This window comes from Gopherus evgoodei, chromosome 3 (assembly GCF_007399415.2).
Source record: "Gopherus evgoodei ecotype Sinaloan lineage chromosome 3, rGopEvg1_v1.p, whole genome shotgun sequence".
NCBI classification, from domain to species: domain Eukaryota; kingdom Metazoa; phylum Chordata; order Testudines; family Testudinidae; genus Gopherus; species Gopherus evgoodei.
The window spans coordinates 222747308-222761414 of NC_044324.1; the positions used below are offsets into that span (position 1 = coordinate 222747308).

The window sequence follows — 14107 nt, forward strand, 5'->3', positions numbered from 1 at the left end:
AATAAAATTTCAGAAAAAAAATCAGTGTTTCATTTTGACATTTTCTAAACAAAACATTTCAATTTTTTTGGTTCTTTCGACTTGTCATTTAAAAATATCATTTAATTTTATTAAACAATCAAAAATGTTGAAAAATGGTTGAAATCAAAACAAAATATTTCAATTTTGCTGAAACAAAATATTTTGTTTGACCTGAAGAGAATTTTTTTGATTTTTTGATTTGCTGAAAATTTTGTTTCTGGTTTGATCTGAGATGATTTTTTGAATTGCCAGTGAACTGAAAAAAATTGTTATCTACCCATCTCCATCCAGAAACAACTAAATGTGACTCCAGGTTTCCCTTAGTGCTGTGTCCTAGTACCTCATACCCAGACACTCTTGGCTGCTTTAAGTTTAAAGAACCAAAGTGCAAGTTTTAGTTAATGAAATTGGTCGTTGACTCACACTCTAAAGATGAGAAACAATAAATCAGCCTAAACTCACTCATAGAAATAGCTTGTGGTTTTTTACTGTTTTGTTCAAATGAATCCCATGTTTTACCCATTTTCTAGCTCCTCTTCTAATTTGGTGCTACCCATTAGGAGCTTGTCTACACAATGTGACTTCGGGACCGTAGGGCTGTGAATTGTAGAGCGCTCTCCCAGGGTGCGCAATAACTGCCTCCGGTAGACCCTGCTGGGATGAACTAAAAGGTACCTAGCTTGTGTTACTATAGCCCTGGGACTACATCGACGAGAACTAGGTACCCCTAGTTTGCACCAGCAGGGTTGACAAGGTGCAGTTAGCGTTCTAATGGGGTGCACGCTCTATGATTCCCACACCCTTAGTCCAGATTGTGGTGTCGGGCAGACATGCCCTACGTCTACACAACTGGAGTGAAAATTGCTCATTACTAAACCAGTTTGCATCATAATTTATATATAGCAAGTGCCATAATCTGTGATTATTGAACTTTTCTCTCTGTCAGATTCAACATGCTGTAGCTTATCCTTTATTTAAGGTAAGAATCCCGATGGGCCTGTCTTCAGATTTGCCTGGTTGCTTTCATTCTGGGGCAAAATGTTGAAATTGCTAATCACTCTTTTCAGTGTGATATTCATTTATTTTCTTTTCTGCAGTAATTTGCTGAATGCATAGAGACCATGCTGTAGTCAAAACAATTCTACTGAACTAAGATATCGGCTAGAGTAGACGCTACCTCAAACCTAATGTGACTCATGATCATTTTCATCCCTAGGGAAACATTATGTACTTTTGCTTTATTTCTATCTAACGTCTAATTATTTCCAGAGTCAGTGCTTACTGCATCTTTTTGCTGTTATTTTATAATTAATATACTTTAAACAGAAACTGTACAGTTTTTAATTGAGATAGCATCTAGGAGAAATGGATCTTAATACACCTTACAGTTGGCTAGGTTTTAAAACTTTAAAAATGCACATAAAGCAGGATGCATTTTAACTGCAGAGGGACTGATCTGGCTTTCTTGGAAACACGGGAATTGCCAGCCAGGTCCATCGGGTCTGTATCCTGTCTTTGACATTGACTGGCATCTTCTGCATCAGGGGAAAGTGCAAGACAACCAGTAGCAGATGGTTATGGAATAACCTGTTGAGAGGGAAGTTCCTAACCCTGTTAATTTGAGGTTGGTTATGCCCTGAAGCATAAAGGTTTACCCCACTGTAAAACTAGAGTGATGCAGTGGTGAATCAGCCAGCAACATGTTTATTAGAAGGCATAACCACCAAGCTGCTCATAGCAGCAACTTACCATTACATACAGCAGCCAGCACCACTTCTGGTCAGGTTTTAATTGCCCTGGCCACATAGAAAGAAAGGGCAGACCCAATGGGTGTGGTTTAATTAGGCCAAAACTGTATTCACTTCACTTATCTGAGAATACCCAGCAGTAAATCATACCGTGCAGGTCCTCATTTTCTTAATCCTGGTTCCAGTAGCCCATTGCTGGTACCCTGCTTCCCCCCACCTCAAATGGGGAGGTTGTCTCCTGGCTCTACCCAATGTTAGGAGCCCCATTCACTCCTCTTTCCCCAGCTTCTTTATTGGATGCTTCCCCAAAACCTTCTTCTAACTCCTGTTTACCCATGACCGGTATCCCTTCGGTAGCGAAGCCCTGCATGGGACAACTGCAACATCTGGACCTAACCTCAGTACCTATCCCTACCGGGTCCATGGCCAGGTGTGGGGAAGGTGAATAAACCCACCCTGCCTGGCCAGTGTGAATGCTGCAGGACAAATTCTTCCCCAGCTCCAAAGAAAGAAGGTAATGAGTGCAAAGCTCAGCCAATTGCAGAAACCCGGTTCTATCTCACCCCATTGCTGCTGGCCCGAGGTAGAGAGAGTGAGTTCCTATCAAGGTCCAGGGGGTCTAAATACCCGCTTTCCCTGCACATGTTGGATCAATGTTTCCCCATACCTGGTCCTTCCACTTCTTTTTCCTCTCCTGGCTCTGTACAAGTGAGTTCCTCTATTGCCCCTACTCCCAATCCCTTTAAGTGTAGCACCTTAAAGAAACTTGGCCTCTTTCTTTCTGTAGCCAGCCAAGGACTCACTGAATCCAATTACAGTGAGAACATTTTATCAAGCCAACGTTCACTTCACCAATTTAATAAGCTAATATATTATGCCAGTGATACTCAGACTGAGGCTCGTGAGCCTCAGGTGGCTCTTTAATGCATCTTCTGTGGCTCTTTGCAGCACATGATATTAAAACACTGTGTGATTTAATTATTAGCCCATCTAAGTTATTAACCAATCAGGAGGCTTTTACTATGTTATTAACCAGTTGTAGTGGATAAAATAATAATACTTGATCAGTCATTTTGCTGTGAGAATAATAGGTATGTAGATATAAAAATAGTAAATGAAACAATGAATTCATGCTGCTGTGGCTCTTTTGGGTAATGTTGATGGCTCATTTGGCTCCTAAACCACTGAGATCTGAGTGTCACTGTATTATACAGTACATGAATAGGTGGAGAAGAAATGAAATTCACTCACAAACTCTCATTCTCTGTTTCTGATGTTTACTTTATCATTCATTACTGTTTCCTCTGGAGGTGATTCCCTGGCCTTTTGTAGAAACAGAAGAGGCAGCAGGATCTGTTCAAAGAGTATACAAAACATTTCCCACCCATGGTGTCATTAAAGGCTATTCTTCCTGGAAGAGCAGAAGTTGCGATAGAGACCCTGAGAAATTGACCAGTCATACCCAGAAGTATGAAGAGAATGAAGCTAGAGGAAGTAGTGGTTGGTGAGTCAGCATGAGTAATTTTGTTCCAATGAGAATGAAGACTGAGGGTTTTTTTTTCCCTCTTAAACATTTTGGACATCATTGCTTAATGGAGGGAAATAAGCGATATTATGTCTGTGTAGCTAGTACTTCTTGATTTTTAAATCAAAAGAAAAAATATTTAGAATCTAGATATGTGTCTTCATAGGCACCCTCCTCGTAGGAAAGTGAGGGGGAAAACAGCTCCTGGTGAGTATGTTTCTGTCCGTTTTGTATTGGTGATAATTTTGCAGTATGTATTAGAATCTAATGTGGGGTTAGCTCTGCCCCACTGGAACACAGAACTGATGTATTCAGTGCACTGAAATGTTAGCAGGATGGAATTGTTTGGTTTGGTGTGGTGTTTTTTTTTCATCCATATACCATTGGCAGATGTACTTTTGATTTGTGAGATTTCCTAATAATGAATGCACTGGATTCATTACAGCTTGTAGCTGCTTGTTGTAGACCGAGCAGTTGGCTGTGTTAGATGGTAAAGAAAACTGATCAAGAAGCCATTAAGTTCAAAAGTTGAGCTCAGTTTGATGTGGGTTATTGCACAAGCCAAAGGGAGGAGGGGGCTGGAGTTTGCTGTTTCATTCTACATTCAGGGAGGGTAACTTCTGTTCTTGGGCTGCCTGCTGTTAGTGCAAGTTTTTCATTCAAGAATGGACAGAAATGCAACATATGTACATTTTATATATAACTGTGTTTCAGTGGAGACCTGATCCAAAGCCCACTGAAATCAACTGAACTTCTCCCATTGACTTCTGTGAGCTTTGCCTCACGCTCTGTGCTACATATATTCTTTGTCATTTTATCCAAATGCAGAGACACAAGTCAATAATTTGAGTGTGTTGTACCATCAAATATAACGGTGTAAAGCTGCTACGTGAGAGCGAGCAAGTGAGCAATGTGATTAGACCTTTATAGATTACTGAAGGCTGCATCTATATTTCCCATGTTGTTAACTGACTGAGTTTGATGCTAAGCAAAATGCTGGTGTTCATCTTCTGCTGGAAATGTTGTTTTTCAAGCCTATCTACTTACTGTAGACCCAGTTTCATTTACTGTATCATAAGTCACATGACAAGCATTTTTGGTAACTTGGTTTTGGTTTTTTTGTTAAAAAAAAAAAAGAGAGAGAGAGAAAGAGAAAGAACCCCCCTCCCCCGAATTATGGCATAACAAGAGGAAGAGTGCTGCCCTATCTCTTGGGTACAGTAACTTGAGTGCGTGGGCTACATGGATTAAAATGAGTCAGCACTCTCCTTAAAAATGGCTTGTTGTTGAAAAGGGAGGTTAAACCTGCCTTCAGCAAACGGTATCACAGACTCATTTGCTTGTAGAAGTCTCTACCTACTTCAGCTGCAGTTAGTAAAACGACTGGGGTGGGTGTTGTTTTTTGAGATACACTGCTACAATCTTTGCAGCCTGCCCTCTGCTTGCAGGCGATTCATTTGATACAACAGAATGAAAATAGCTCTCATCATGTGCATGTCTCGGCCCTTGAGTCTAAATATCTTGCAACTACAATTCCTTCCTGTGCTTAGGATCGTAGATTTCAAGGCCAGAAGGGACCATTATGGTCTAGTCTGCTGTCCAGCTTAGCATAGGCCAGAAAATTTCAACCAGTGACTCCTGCATGGAGTACAGAACTTAGTATGTCTTGCAGAAACACGTCCAGTCTGACTGGGCTAAGAAATGATCCCTCTGGGTGCCCCGCTGGGAACCCCTGCATCGGACCAAGATCCACGTTCACACTTATTTTTGTGACGTACCAGTTACCTCGTTTTTAATCCATTGAGTGTAATTTCAAGGGGGCCATTGTGATTATCTAGCCTGATCCCTTGCCATAGAATTTCACCAAGTGTGATGCCTGCTTGGAGCCCAATAACTTGTGTTCGACTCAGCCACAGATTCTTTGCAGATTTGCTTTGAAGAGATTCCATTGACAAAAGTGTCTCCTAGGTGGTTCTGAAAGGTTTATCCTTCTGGTGCTTTTAGGGTTGCCAACTTTCTAATCGTGCAAAACTGAACACCCTAGCCACGCCCCTTCCCTGAGACCCTGCCCCGCCCCTTCCCCAAGACCCCGCCCCTTCCCCAAGACCCCACCCCCACTCACTACATTCCCCCTCTCTCGGTGGCTTGCTCTCCCTCACTCTCCCTCACTTGCACTGGGCTGGGGCATGGGGTTTGGGTGTGGGAGGGGGTGAGGGCTCTACCTGGAGGTGCAGGCTCTGGGGTGTGGGCAGAAATGAGGGGTTCAGGGTGCAAGAGGGGGCTCCAGGCTGGGGCAGGGAGTTGGGGTGTGTGGGCTCAACCTGAGGGGGTGGGCTCTGGGGTGAGGCCAGGGATGAGGGGTTTGGGATGCAGAAGGAGGCTCCAGACGTGGGGGTGGAGCCTAGGGATTCAGAGTGCAGGAGGGGGCTGCAAGTTGAGGCAAGGGGTTGGGGTGTTGGAGTGGGTGCAGGCTCTGGGGTACAGGAGGGGGCTCCAGGCTGGGGGTGGGGCTGAGGGATTCGGAGTGTGGGAAGGGGCTGTGGGTTGACGCAGAGGGTTGGGGTACAGGAGGAGGTACGGGCTCTGGGCTGGGGCTGATGATAAGGGTTCAGGTTGTGGGAGGGGAGTCTGGGCTGGGGCAGAGAGTTGGGGTGCAGGGAGGGTGTGGTCTCCAGCTGGAGGTGCAGGCTCTGGGGTAGGGCTGGGGATGAGGGGCTTGGGGTGCAGGAGGGAGCTTTGGGTTGTGGGAGGAGCTCAAGGCAGGGGCTTAGGGTTGGGGTGCAGGCTTACCTCAGATGGCTCCTCGTCAGTGGTGCTGTGGGGCTAAGGTAGGCTCTCTGCCTGTCCTGGCACCACGCTGCCCCCCAGAAGTGGCCAGCAGCAGGTCCAGCTCCTAGGCGGGGGGGCCAGGAGGCTCTGTGCACTGCTCTCGTCCACAGGCACCAGCCTCTAGCTCCCATTGGCCATGGAGCCAGTGCTCGGGGTGGGGGCAGCGCATGAAGCCCCATGGCACCCCCTATCTAGGAGCCTGACCTGCTGGCCACTTCCAGGGCACAGCATGGTGCCAGGACGGGCAGGTAGCCTGCCTTAGCCCCACAGCACCACTGACCAGGAGCTGCCAAGGCCCCTTTTCGACTGGGTGTTTGGTCAAAAACTGGATGCCTGGTCACCCTAGGCCTGGGAGTGGAGGCGAGGGGTTCAGAGTATTAGAGGGGGCTCCAGGCTGAGGCAGGGGGTTGGAGTGTTTGAGGGGCTACAGGCTCTGGGCTGGGGCCAGAAATGAGGGATTCAGGTGCAGGAGGAGGCTCTGAGCTGGGGCAGGGTATTGGGGTGGGGAGTGGGGGGGGTTGAGAGCTCCATCTGGGGGTGCAGGCCAGGGATGAAGGATTTGGGGTGCAGGAGGGGGCTTCAGGCTGGGGTTGAGGGGTTCAGAGTGTGGGAGGGGGCTCTGGGCTGGGGCAGGATGTGTGAAGGCTCCAGCTGAGGGTGAAGACTCTGCGGTAGGGCTGGGGCCGAGGGGTTTAGGGTGCAGGAGGGGGTTCTTGGCTAGGACTGAGGGGTTTGGAGCATGGGAGGGGGCTCTGGGCTGGGGCAGGGTGTGTGTGGGGGGTGAGGGCTCCGGCTGGGGGTGCAGACTCTGTGGTAGGGCTGGAGCCGAGAGGTTTGGGGTGCAGGAGGGGGTTCTTGGCTAGGACTGAGGGGTTTGGAGCATGGGAGGGGGCTCTGGGCTGGGGCAGTGTGTGTGTGCGGGGTGAGGGCTCCGGCTGGGGGTGCAGACTCTGTGGTAGGGCTGGGGCTGAGGAGTTTGGGGTGCAGGAGGGGGCTCTGGGCTGGGGAAGGCTGTTGGGGCATGGGGGGGGTTGAGGGGTGCAGGCTCCAGGAAGTGCTTACCTCAGGCAGCTCCCAAAAGCAATGGCATGTTGCCCCTCTGGCTCCTATGCAGAGGTGCTGCCAGGTGGCACTGTGTGCTGTCCCGTCCTCAGGTGCTGCCTCTGCAGCTCCCATTGGCCATGGTTCCTGGCCATTGGGTGCTGCAGAGCTGGTGCTTGTGGTGATGGCAGCGTGCGGAGCCCCCTGGCTGTCCCTATGCATAGGAGCCGGGGAAGCACATGCCACTGCCTCCGGGAGCTGTGCAGAGCCACAGCAGGCAGGGAGCCTGCCTTGGCCCTTCTGCGCTGTTGATCAGACTTTTAACGGCCCGGTCAGCGGTGCTGACTGGAGCTGCCGGGTCCCTTTTTGACCAGGCATTCCGGTCGAAAACCAGCCTGGCAATGCTAGACCCAGGACTAGCCAGTCCTGTTCAGTTAGCCCCCACCCTGCCACACCTACACTGTGTGTAGGACATAAAATGGGGGGAAGCCCAGGAGGGGGCCCTGCAGGAAAGTGTTACCCGAGTGAAGCCAGCGCCTGTGGTGGACCGGGAGAAACTCTGGGCTCCAGGGAGGCAGTGCTGGGGCCGTTGTTCCACAAGAGGCCTGGGGAGCTGAGGCAGTGGTGGCTGACTTTTCCCAGTCCAGGGAAGAAGGGGGGAAGCTGTAGGCTGGCCCTAGAAGAAGGGAGACTTCCAGCATGGAAGAGCCGGCCGAGCCAGTGCTCTGCATAGAGTGAGAACTGCCCGTTCAGCCCAGAGAGGGCAGGAAAACCCTTTGTGTTCATTTGGGACCACTGTCAAAGGTGGTGTTTATTGTGAACATTGAGTGCCTCGAAAGGGGGTTGAACTTGGAGAGTGACTTCACTGGAGGGCTGAGCCACATGAATCTCTGGGAGAGACAGAAAAACCTCGTGAAGGGAAACTGAGGCAGGGATGCTGCAGGGTCACCCTGTGCTATCAGGAGGTGCTCCAGAGGTGGCAACCCTTTTACCACCCCTTTAAAGGGTTCAGTATAATACCACTGTGCCTGCCATGGAGGGGCCAGAGCCATGGCTTTGCCTATGCCTCCCCACCTTTTCAGCAAGTTCCTCCTGGGTATCCCTGGTATCCCCTGGCATGAGGCCCGCAATTCTGGTCGTTGCACAGGTGAGTCGCACTAGGGTGGGTAGCCTCTCCTCCATGGAAGTGCTCCTCGGAGCTGGAATTGTCCTTGCAGCCCAGCTGTAGCACTGAGAAGGGTGCCAGAGAGGTGGAGGAGATGCTTGTGGAGGTGTCTGATCATTTTTAGAGAGAGGTTTATTGCAGCTGTATGTGAAGCGGAGGGGGATCATCTCATTAACAAATGGGGAACTACATTTTTTTGGTGGGGGAACAGCGCATTCTCCAGCCCCTTGTCATTTGGAACCTGCCATTTGTCTTGTCTGAGATTCGTGGCCATTTTGAGGTCTGACTCACAAGCACTGGAGCGAGGTCAGCCGGGGTGCAGTGCTGTGGATGCTTACATGGCCGAGCTGATAAGTAGCATCTCCGCCGCTCTTTGCACTTGGTTTCTCTTCTTAGTAAACACTTCACTACAAAACCATCACCGGACTCTCTTTGGAGAGCAATTCCCTCTTGTGGTCACTGCAATGAAGCCAATAAGCGGGCATAGGGGTTCAGTGGAATAATCCAGGTCTCAGTGGGGCCTACCCCCGAGGCCAGAGTGAGCGCTGCATGTTACCCTGGGAGAGGCTCAGACTCACGCGCTAACTCCTGGGCAGCAAGCATACGGAGCACCTTCTCTTCCACGCTGGTGACGGGTGACTCAGCAGCCATCTCCAGGGCAGCACTGACAGGCTCTGACGGAAATTGCATCAAAGCCTCCTTACCCGAAGAGCTGGCTGGGTCAGTGGGTTTGAGCGTGGCGGAAGTGCAGTGCGGGGCTCTCCGGGCTGTGGAGAACAGTTCAAAGCCATGGTGATGAAGTCTGTTCCGTAGTGGCTCATCCCCGGCAGCGCTCCCGGTTACCGCTTGCCACCACAGAGCTGTCGTTGACACTAACACACTGCTCTGCTTTTGAAGAACTTTTTTTCCCCAGTCATGCTTTCGACACTGAGATTTGGAAACTCAGCAGCAAGACTAGAAGGTTCACTCACTCAGCAAAGCTGGGAGTGCAAGCCCATTGATGCACAAATAGGGCAGTTTTCAGTTTTGCTTTTCACAACTAGGCCCTGCACAAAGGGTAGTTTTGTAATTAATTCAGGGCAAGCTCTGTGTCCAGGGCACATGTTTATGCCACAGGCTGTTCTGTGTCTAATGAGCATGTAAGAGCAATGGAAAAAAACGAACAAGCTTTGCCCGGAGTAAGTACTGGAGATGAAAACCTTTATGCGGTATTGACTCCATACCTTGCAATTGCTGCAATGCTCTTCTTGCTCTGCTCTATTGTTACTGACAGAGATACAAATAAGGGGCCTGATTCTGCCAAGCATTTATTGTCAATAGGATGCCGTATGTAAGTACTACTCAGTGTGAATTAGGTGGCTGAATCAGGCCCATTATGACTAGAACAAATCCTACTACACTGATGCATATGCAATGAAAGATCTTCATGCCCATAAACTTCAGTGTCCCCTTCTTTTTCCAGACACTGAATCGCACCACAGCATAGCTGATACTATTCTATATGGTATCGCTAACAAGCAGCCTCAGACTAGCAGTTACATCCCCAAAAGACGATGTGAAAAGAACATTATTAGGTGTGCAGTCAAGTATGCAGAGTTAGGAAATGCCAGAATTAGGCTGCTTGTGCGTCTGGATGATGATCTAGTCTTTAATTACAGGGTCACATACCCTCTTTTACCACATGTCTTGCCTCATTTAGTGAGCAGGGAGATAGCCAGTCAGTATTAGGGATGTAAAATATTAAATGGTTAATCAGTTAACATTAATCTTACCAGTTAGTCCACTCTAACCATTAACCCCCAGCCCCGGGCCGGCTGGACAGAGCGACCCCAACCCCTCTCCCTTGAATCAGTTAACCAACTAAATGATATAATTTTAATCATTTAAATGGTTACATTTTAAAATTATATTTACATCTCTAGTCAGTATTTCTTTTTCCTCCTCATTCAGTGTGTGGCCTTATTTGCCACTCACCATCCAAACCCTGCACCCTGCACAGAAATATGCTTTTCCTCCAGCTGTTTCTCTGGAGCTCTTACCCTAGTGTTTGAGTGTTTCACAAACAATCAGTTTTTCTGAGGTGGTATCATTATCCCCGGTTTAAAGCTGAGGACCTGATATACAGGGAGATTAAGGCCAAAATATGAATTTATTAACTGAGACCCATTGACCTTGAATTTCCAGAGCACTTTATTATATTATATTGGAAATGACTGCCTCGGAAGGAGTTATAGTGGACCACAAGCTAAATATGAGTCAACAGTGTAACGCTGTTGCAAAAAAAGCAAACATCATTCTGGGATGTATTAGCAGGAGTGTTGTAAGCAAGATATGAGAAGTAATTCTTCCGCTCTGATTAGGCATCAGCTAGAGTATTGTGTCCATTTCTAGGTGCCACATTTCAGGAAGGATGTGGACAAACTGGAGAGATTCCAGAGAAGAGTGACAAAAATTATTAAAGGTCTAGAAAAATGACCTACGAGGGAAGATTGAAAAGATTAGGTTTGTTTAGTCTGGAAAAGAGAAGACTGAGAGGGGACATGATAGCAGTTTTAAAGTAAGTAAAAGACTGTTACAAGGAGAAAGAAGAAAAATTGTTTTTCTTAACCTCAGAGGATAGGACAAGAAGCAATGGGCTTAAATTACAGCAAGGGAGGGTTAGGTTGGACATTAAGAAAAACTTCCTAACTGTCAGGGTGGTTAAGCACCGGAATTAATTGCCTAGGGTGGTTGGGGAATCTCCATCATTGGAGATTTTTAAGAGCAGGTTAGACAAACACCTGTCAGGAATGGTCTAGATCAGTGGTGGGCAATCTGCGGCCCGCGGGCCACATGTGGCGTACCAGGTTAAGCTGATTGCAGGCTGTGAGACACTTTATGGACATTGGCCATCTGCAAGCACGCCTCCCACCCCGCAGCCCCCACTGGCCACGGTTCACCATTCCCAGCCAATGGGAGCTGCAGGAGGTGGCGGGCCACATATTGCCCACCATTGGTCTAGATAATATTTAGTCCTGCCATGAGTGCAGGGGACTGGACTAGATGACCTCTCAAGGTCCCTTCCAGTCCTGTAATTCTATGTTCAATGCACAACTCCCATTAATTTCAATTGCAATTGAGTGCTCAGCACTCTGGCAAATCAGAGCTGAACTGTTTCTTATGGGGAGCCCAGAAAATAGGGAACTTATAGACTCGTAGACTCTAGGACTGGAAGGGACCTCGAGAGGTCATCGAGTCCAGTCCCCTGCCCTCATGGCAGGACCAAATATTGTCTAGACGATCCCTAATAGACATTTATCTAATCTACTCTTAAATATCTCCAAAGATGGAGATTCCACAACTTCCCTAGGCAATTTATTCCAGTGTTTAACTACCCTGACAGTTAGGAACTTTTTCCTAATGTCCAACCTAAATCTCCCTTGCTGCAGTTTAAGCCCATTGCTTCTTGTTCTATCATTGGAGGCTAAGGTGAACAAGTTTTCTCCCTCCTCCTGATGACACCCTTTTAGATACCTGAAAACTGCTATCATGTCCCCTCTCAGTCTTCTCTTTTCCAAACTAAACAAACCCAATTCCTTCAGCCTTCCTTCATAGGTCATGTTCTCAAGACCTTTAATCATTCTCGTTGCTCTTCTCTGGACCCTCTCCAATTTCTCCACATCTTTCTTGAAATGCGGTGCCCAGAACTGGACACAATACTCCAGTTGAGGCCTAACCAGCGCAGAGTAGAGCGGAAGAATGACTTCTCGTGTCTTGTTTACAACACACCTGTTAATGCATCCCAGAATCACGTTTGCTTTTTTTGCAACAGTATCACACTGTTGACTCATATTTAGCTTGTGGTCAACTATGACCCCTAGATCTCTTTCTGCCATACTCCTTCCTAGACAGTCTCTTCCCATTCTGTATGTGTGAAACTGATTGTTCCTTCCTAAGTGGAGCACTTTGCATTTATCTTTATTGAACTTCATCCTGTTTACCTCAGACCATTTCTCCAACTTGTCCAGATCATTTTGAATTTTGACCCTGTCCTCCAAAGCAGTTGCAATCCCTCCCAGTTTGGTATGGTCCGCAAACTTAATAAGCGTACTTTCTATGCCAACATCTAAATCGTTGATGAAGATATTGAACAGAGCCGGTCCCAAAACAGACCCCTGCGGAACCCCACTTGTTATACCTTTCCAGCAGGATTGGGAACCATTAATAACTACTCTCTGAGTACGGTTATCCAGCCAGTTATGCACCCACCTTATAGTAGCCCCATCTAAATTGTACTTTCCTAGCTTATCTATAAGAATATCATGCGAGACCGTATCAAATGCCTTACTAAAGTCTAGGTATATCACATCCACCGCTTCTCCCTTATCCACAAGGCTCATTCCTATCAAAGAATGCTATCAGATTAGTTTGACATGATTTGTTCTTTATAAATCCATGCTGGCTATTCCCTATCACCTTACCACCTTCCAAGTGTTTGCAGATGATTTCTTTGATTACCTGCTCCATTATCTTCCCTGGCACAGAAGTTAAACTAACTGGTCTGTAGTTTCCTGGGTTGTTTTTATTTCCCTTTTTATAGATGGGCACTATATTTGCCCCCTTCCAGTCTTCTGGAATCTCCCCGTCTCCCATGATTTCCCAAAGATAATAGCTAGAGGCTCAGATACCTCCTCTATTAACTCCTTGAGTATTCTAGGATGCATTTCATCAGGCCCTGGTGACTTGCAGGCATCTAACTTTTCTAAGTGATTTTTTACTTGCTCTTTTTTTATTTTCTCTTCTAAACCTACCCTCTTCCCGTAAGCATTCACTATACTAGACATTCCTTCAGACTTCTCAGTGAAGACCGAAACAAAGAAGTCATTAAGCATCTCTGCCATTTCCAAGTCTCCCGTTACTGTTTCCCCCTCCTCACTGAGCAGTGGGCCTACCCTGTCCTTGGTCTTTCTCTTGCTTCTAGTGTTTTGATAAAAAGTCTTGTTTCCCTTTATTCCCATAGCTAGTTTGAGCTCATTTTGTGCCTTTGCCTTTCTAATCTTGCTCTGCCTTCCTGTGTTATTTGCCTATATTCGTCCTTTGTAATCTGACCTAGTTTCCATTTTTTATATGACGCCTTTTTATTTTGTAGGTCACGCAAGATCTCGTGGTTAAGCCAAGGTGGTCTTTTGCCACATTTTCTATCTTTCCTAACCATCGGAATAGCTTGCTTTTGGGCCCTTAATAGCATCCCTTTGAAAAACTGCCAACTCAGTTGTTTTTCCCCTCAGTCTTGATTCCCATGGGACCTTGCCTATCAGCTCTCTGAGCTTACCAAAATCCGCCTTCCTGAAATCCATTGTCTCTATTTTGCTGTACTCCCTTCTACCCTTCCTTAGAATTGCAAACTCTATGATTTCATGATCACTTTCACCCAAGCTTCCTTCTACTTTCAAATTCTCAACGAGTTCCTCCCTATTTGTTAAAATCAAGTCTAGAACAGCTTCCCCCCAGTAGCTTTTTCAACTTTCTGAAATAAAAAGTTGTCTGCAATGCAGTCCAGGAACTTATTGGATAGTCTGTGCCCCGCGGTGTTATTTTCCCAACATATATCTGGATAGTTGAAGTCCCCCATCACCACCAAATCTTGGGCTTTGGATGATTTTGTTAGTTGTTTGAAAAAAGCCTCATTCACCTCTTCCACCTGATTAGGTGGCCTGTAGTAGACTCCCAGCACGACATCACCTGTGTTTTTTACCCCTTTTAGCCTAACCCAGAGACTCTCCACCCTTCCGTCTCCTA

At 47.1% G+C, this 14107-nt stretch overlaps 1 long non-coding RNA gene across 3 annotated transcripts in view; it reads left to right on the top strand.

Moving 5' to 3' along the window:
• The first annotated feature begins 3225 nt into the window (after positions 1-3225).
• The window catches only part of LOC115649336, a 176440-nt gene continuing 165558 nt past the window's right edge, over positions 3226-14107 (top strand). For all 3 annotated transcript variants that reach the window (XR_003999811.1, XR_003999812.1, XR_003999810.1), the window contains exon 1: positions 3226-3501. This is a non-coding gene — a long non-coding RNA (uncharacterized LOC115649336). The remainder of the gene's footprint in view (positions 3502-14107) is intronic.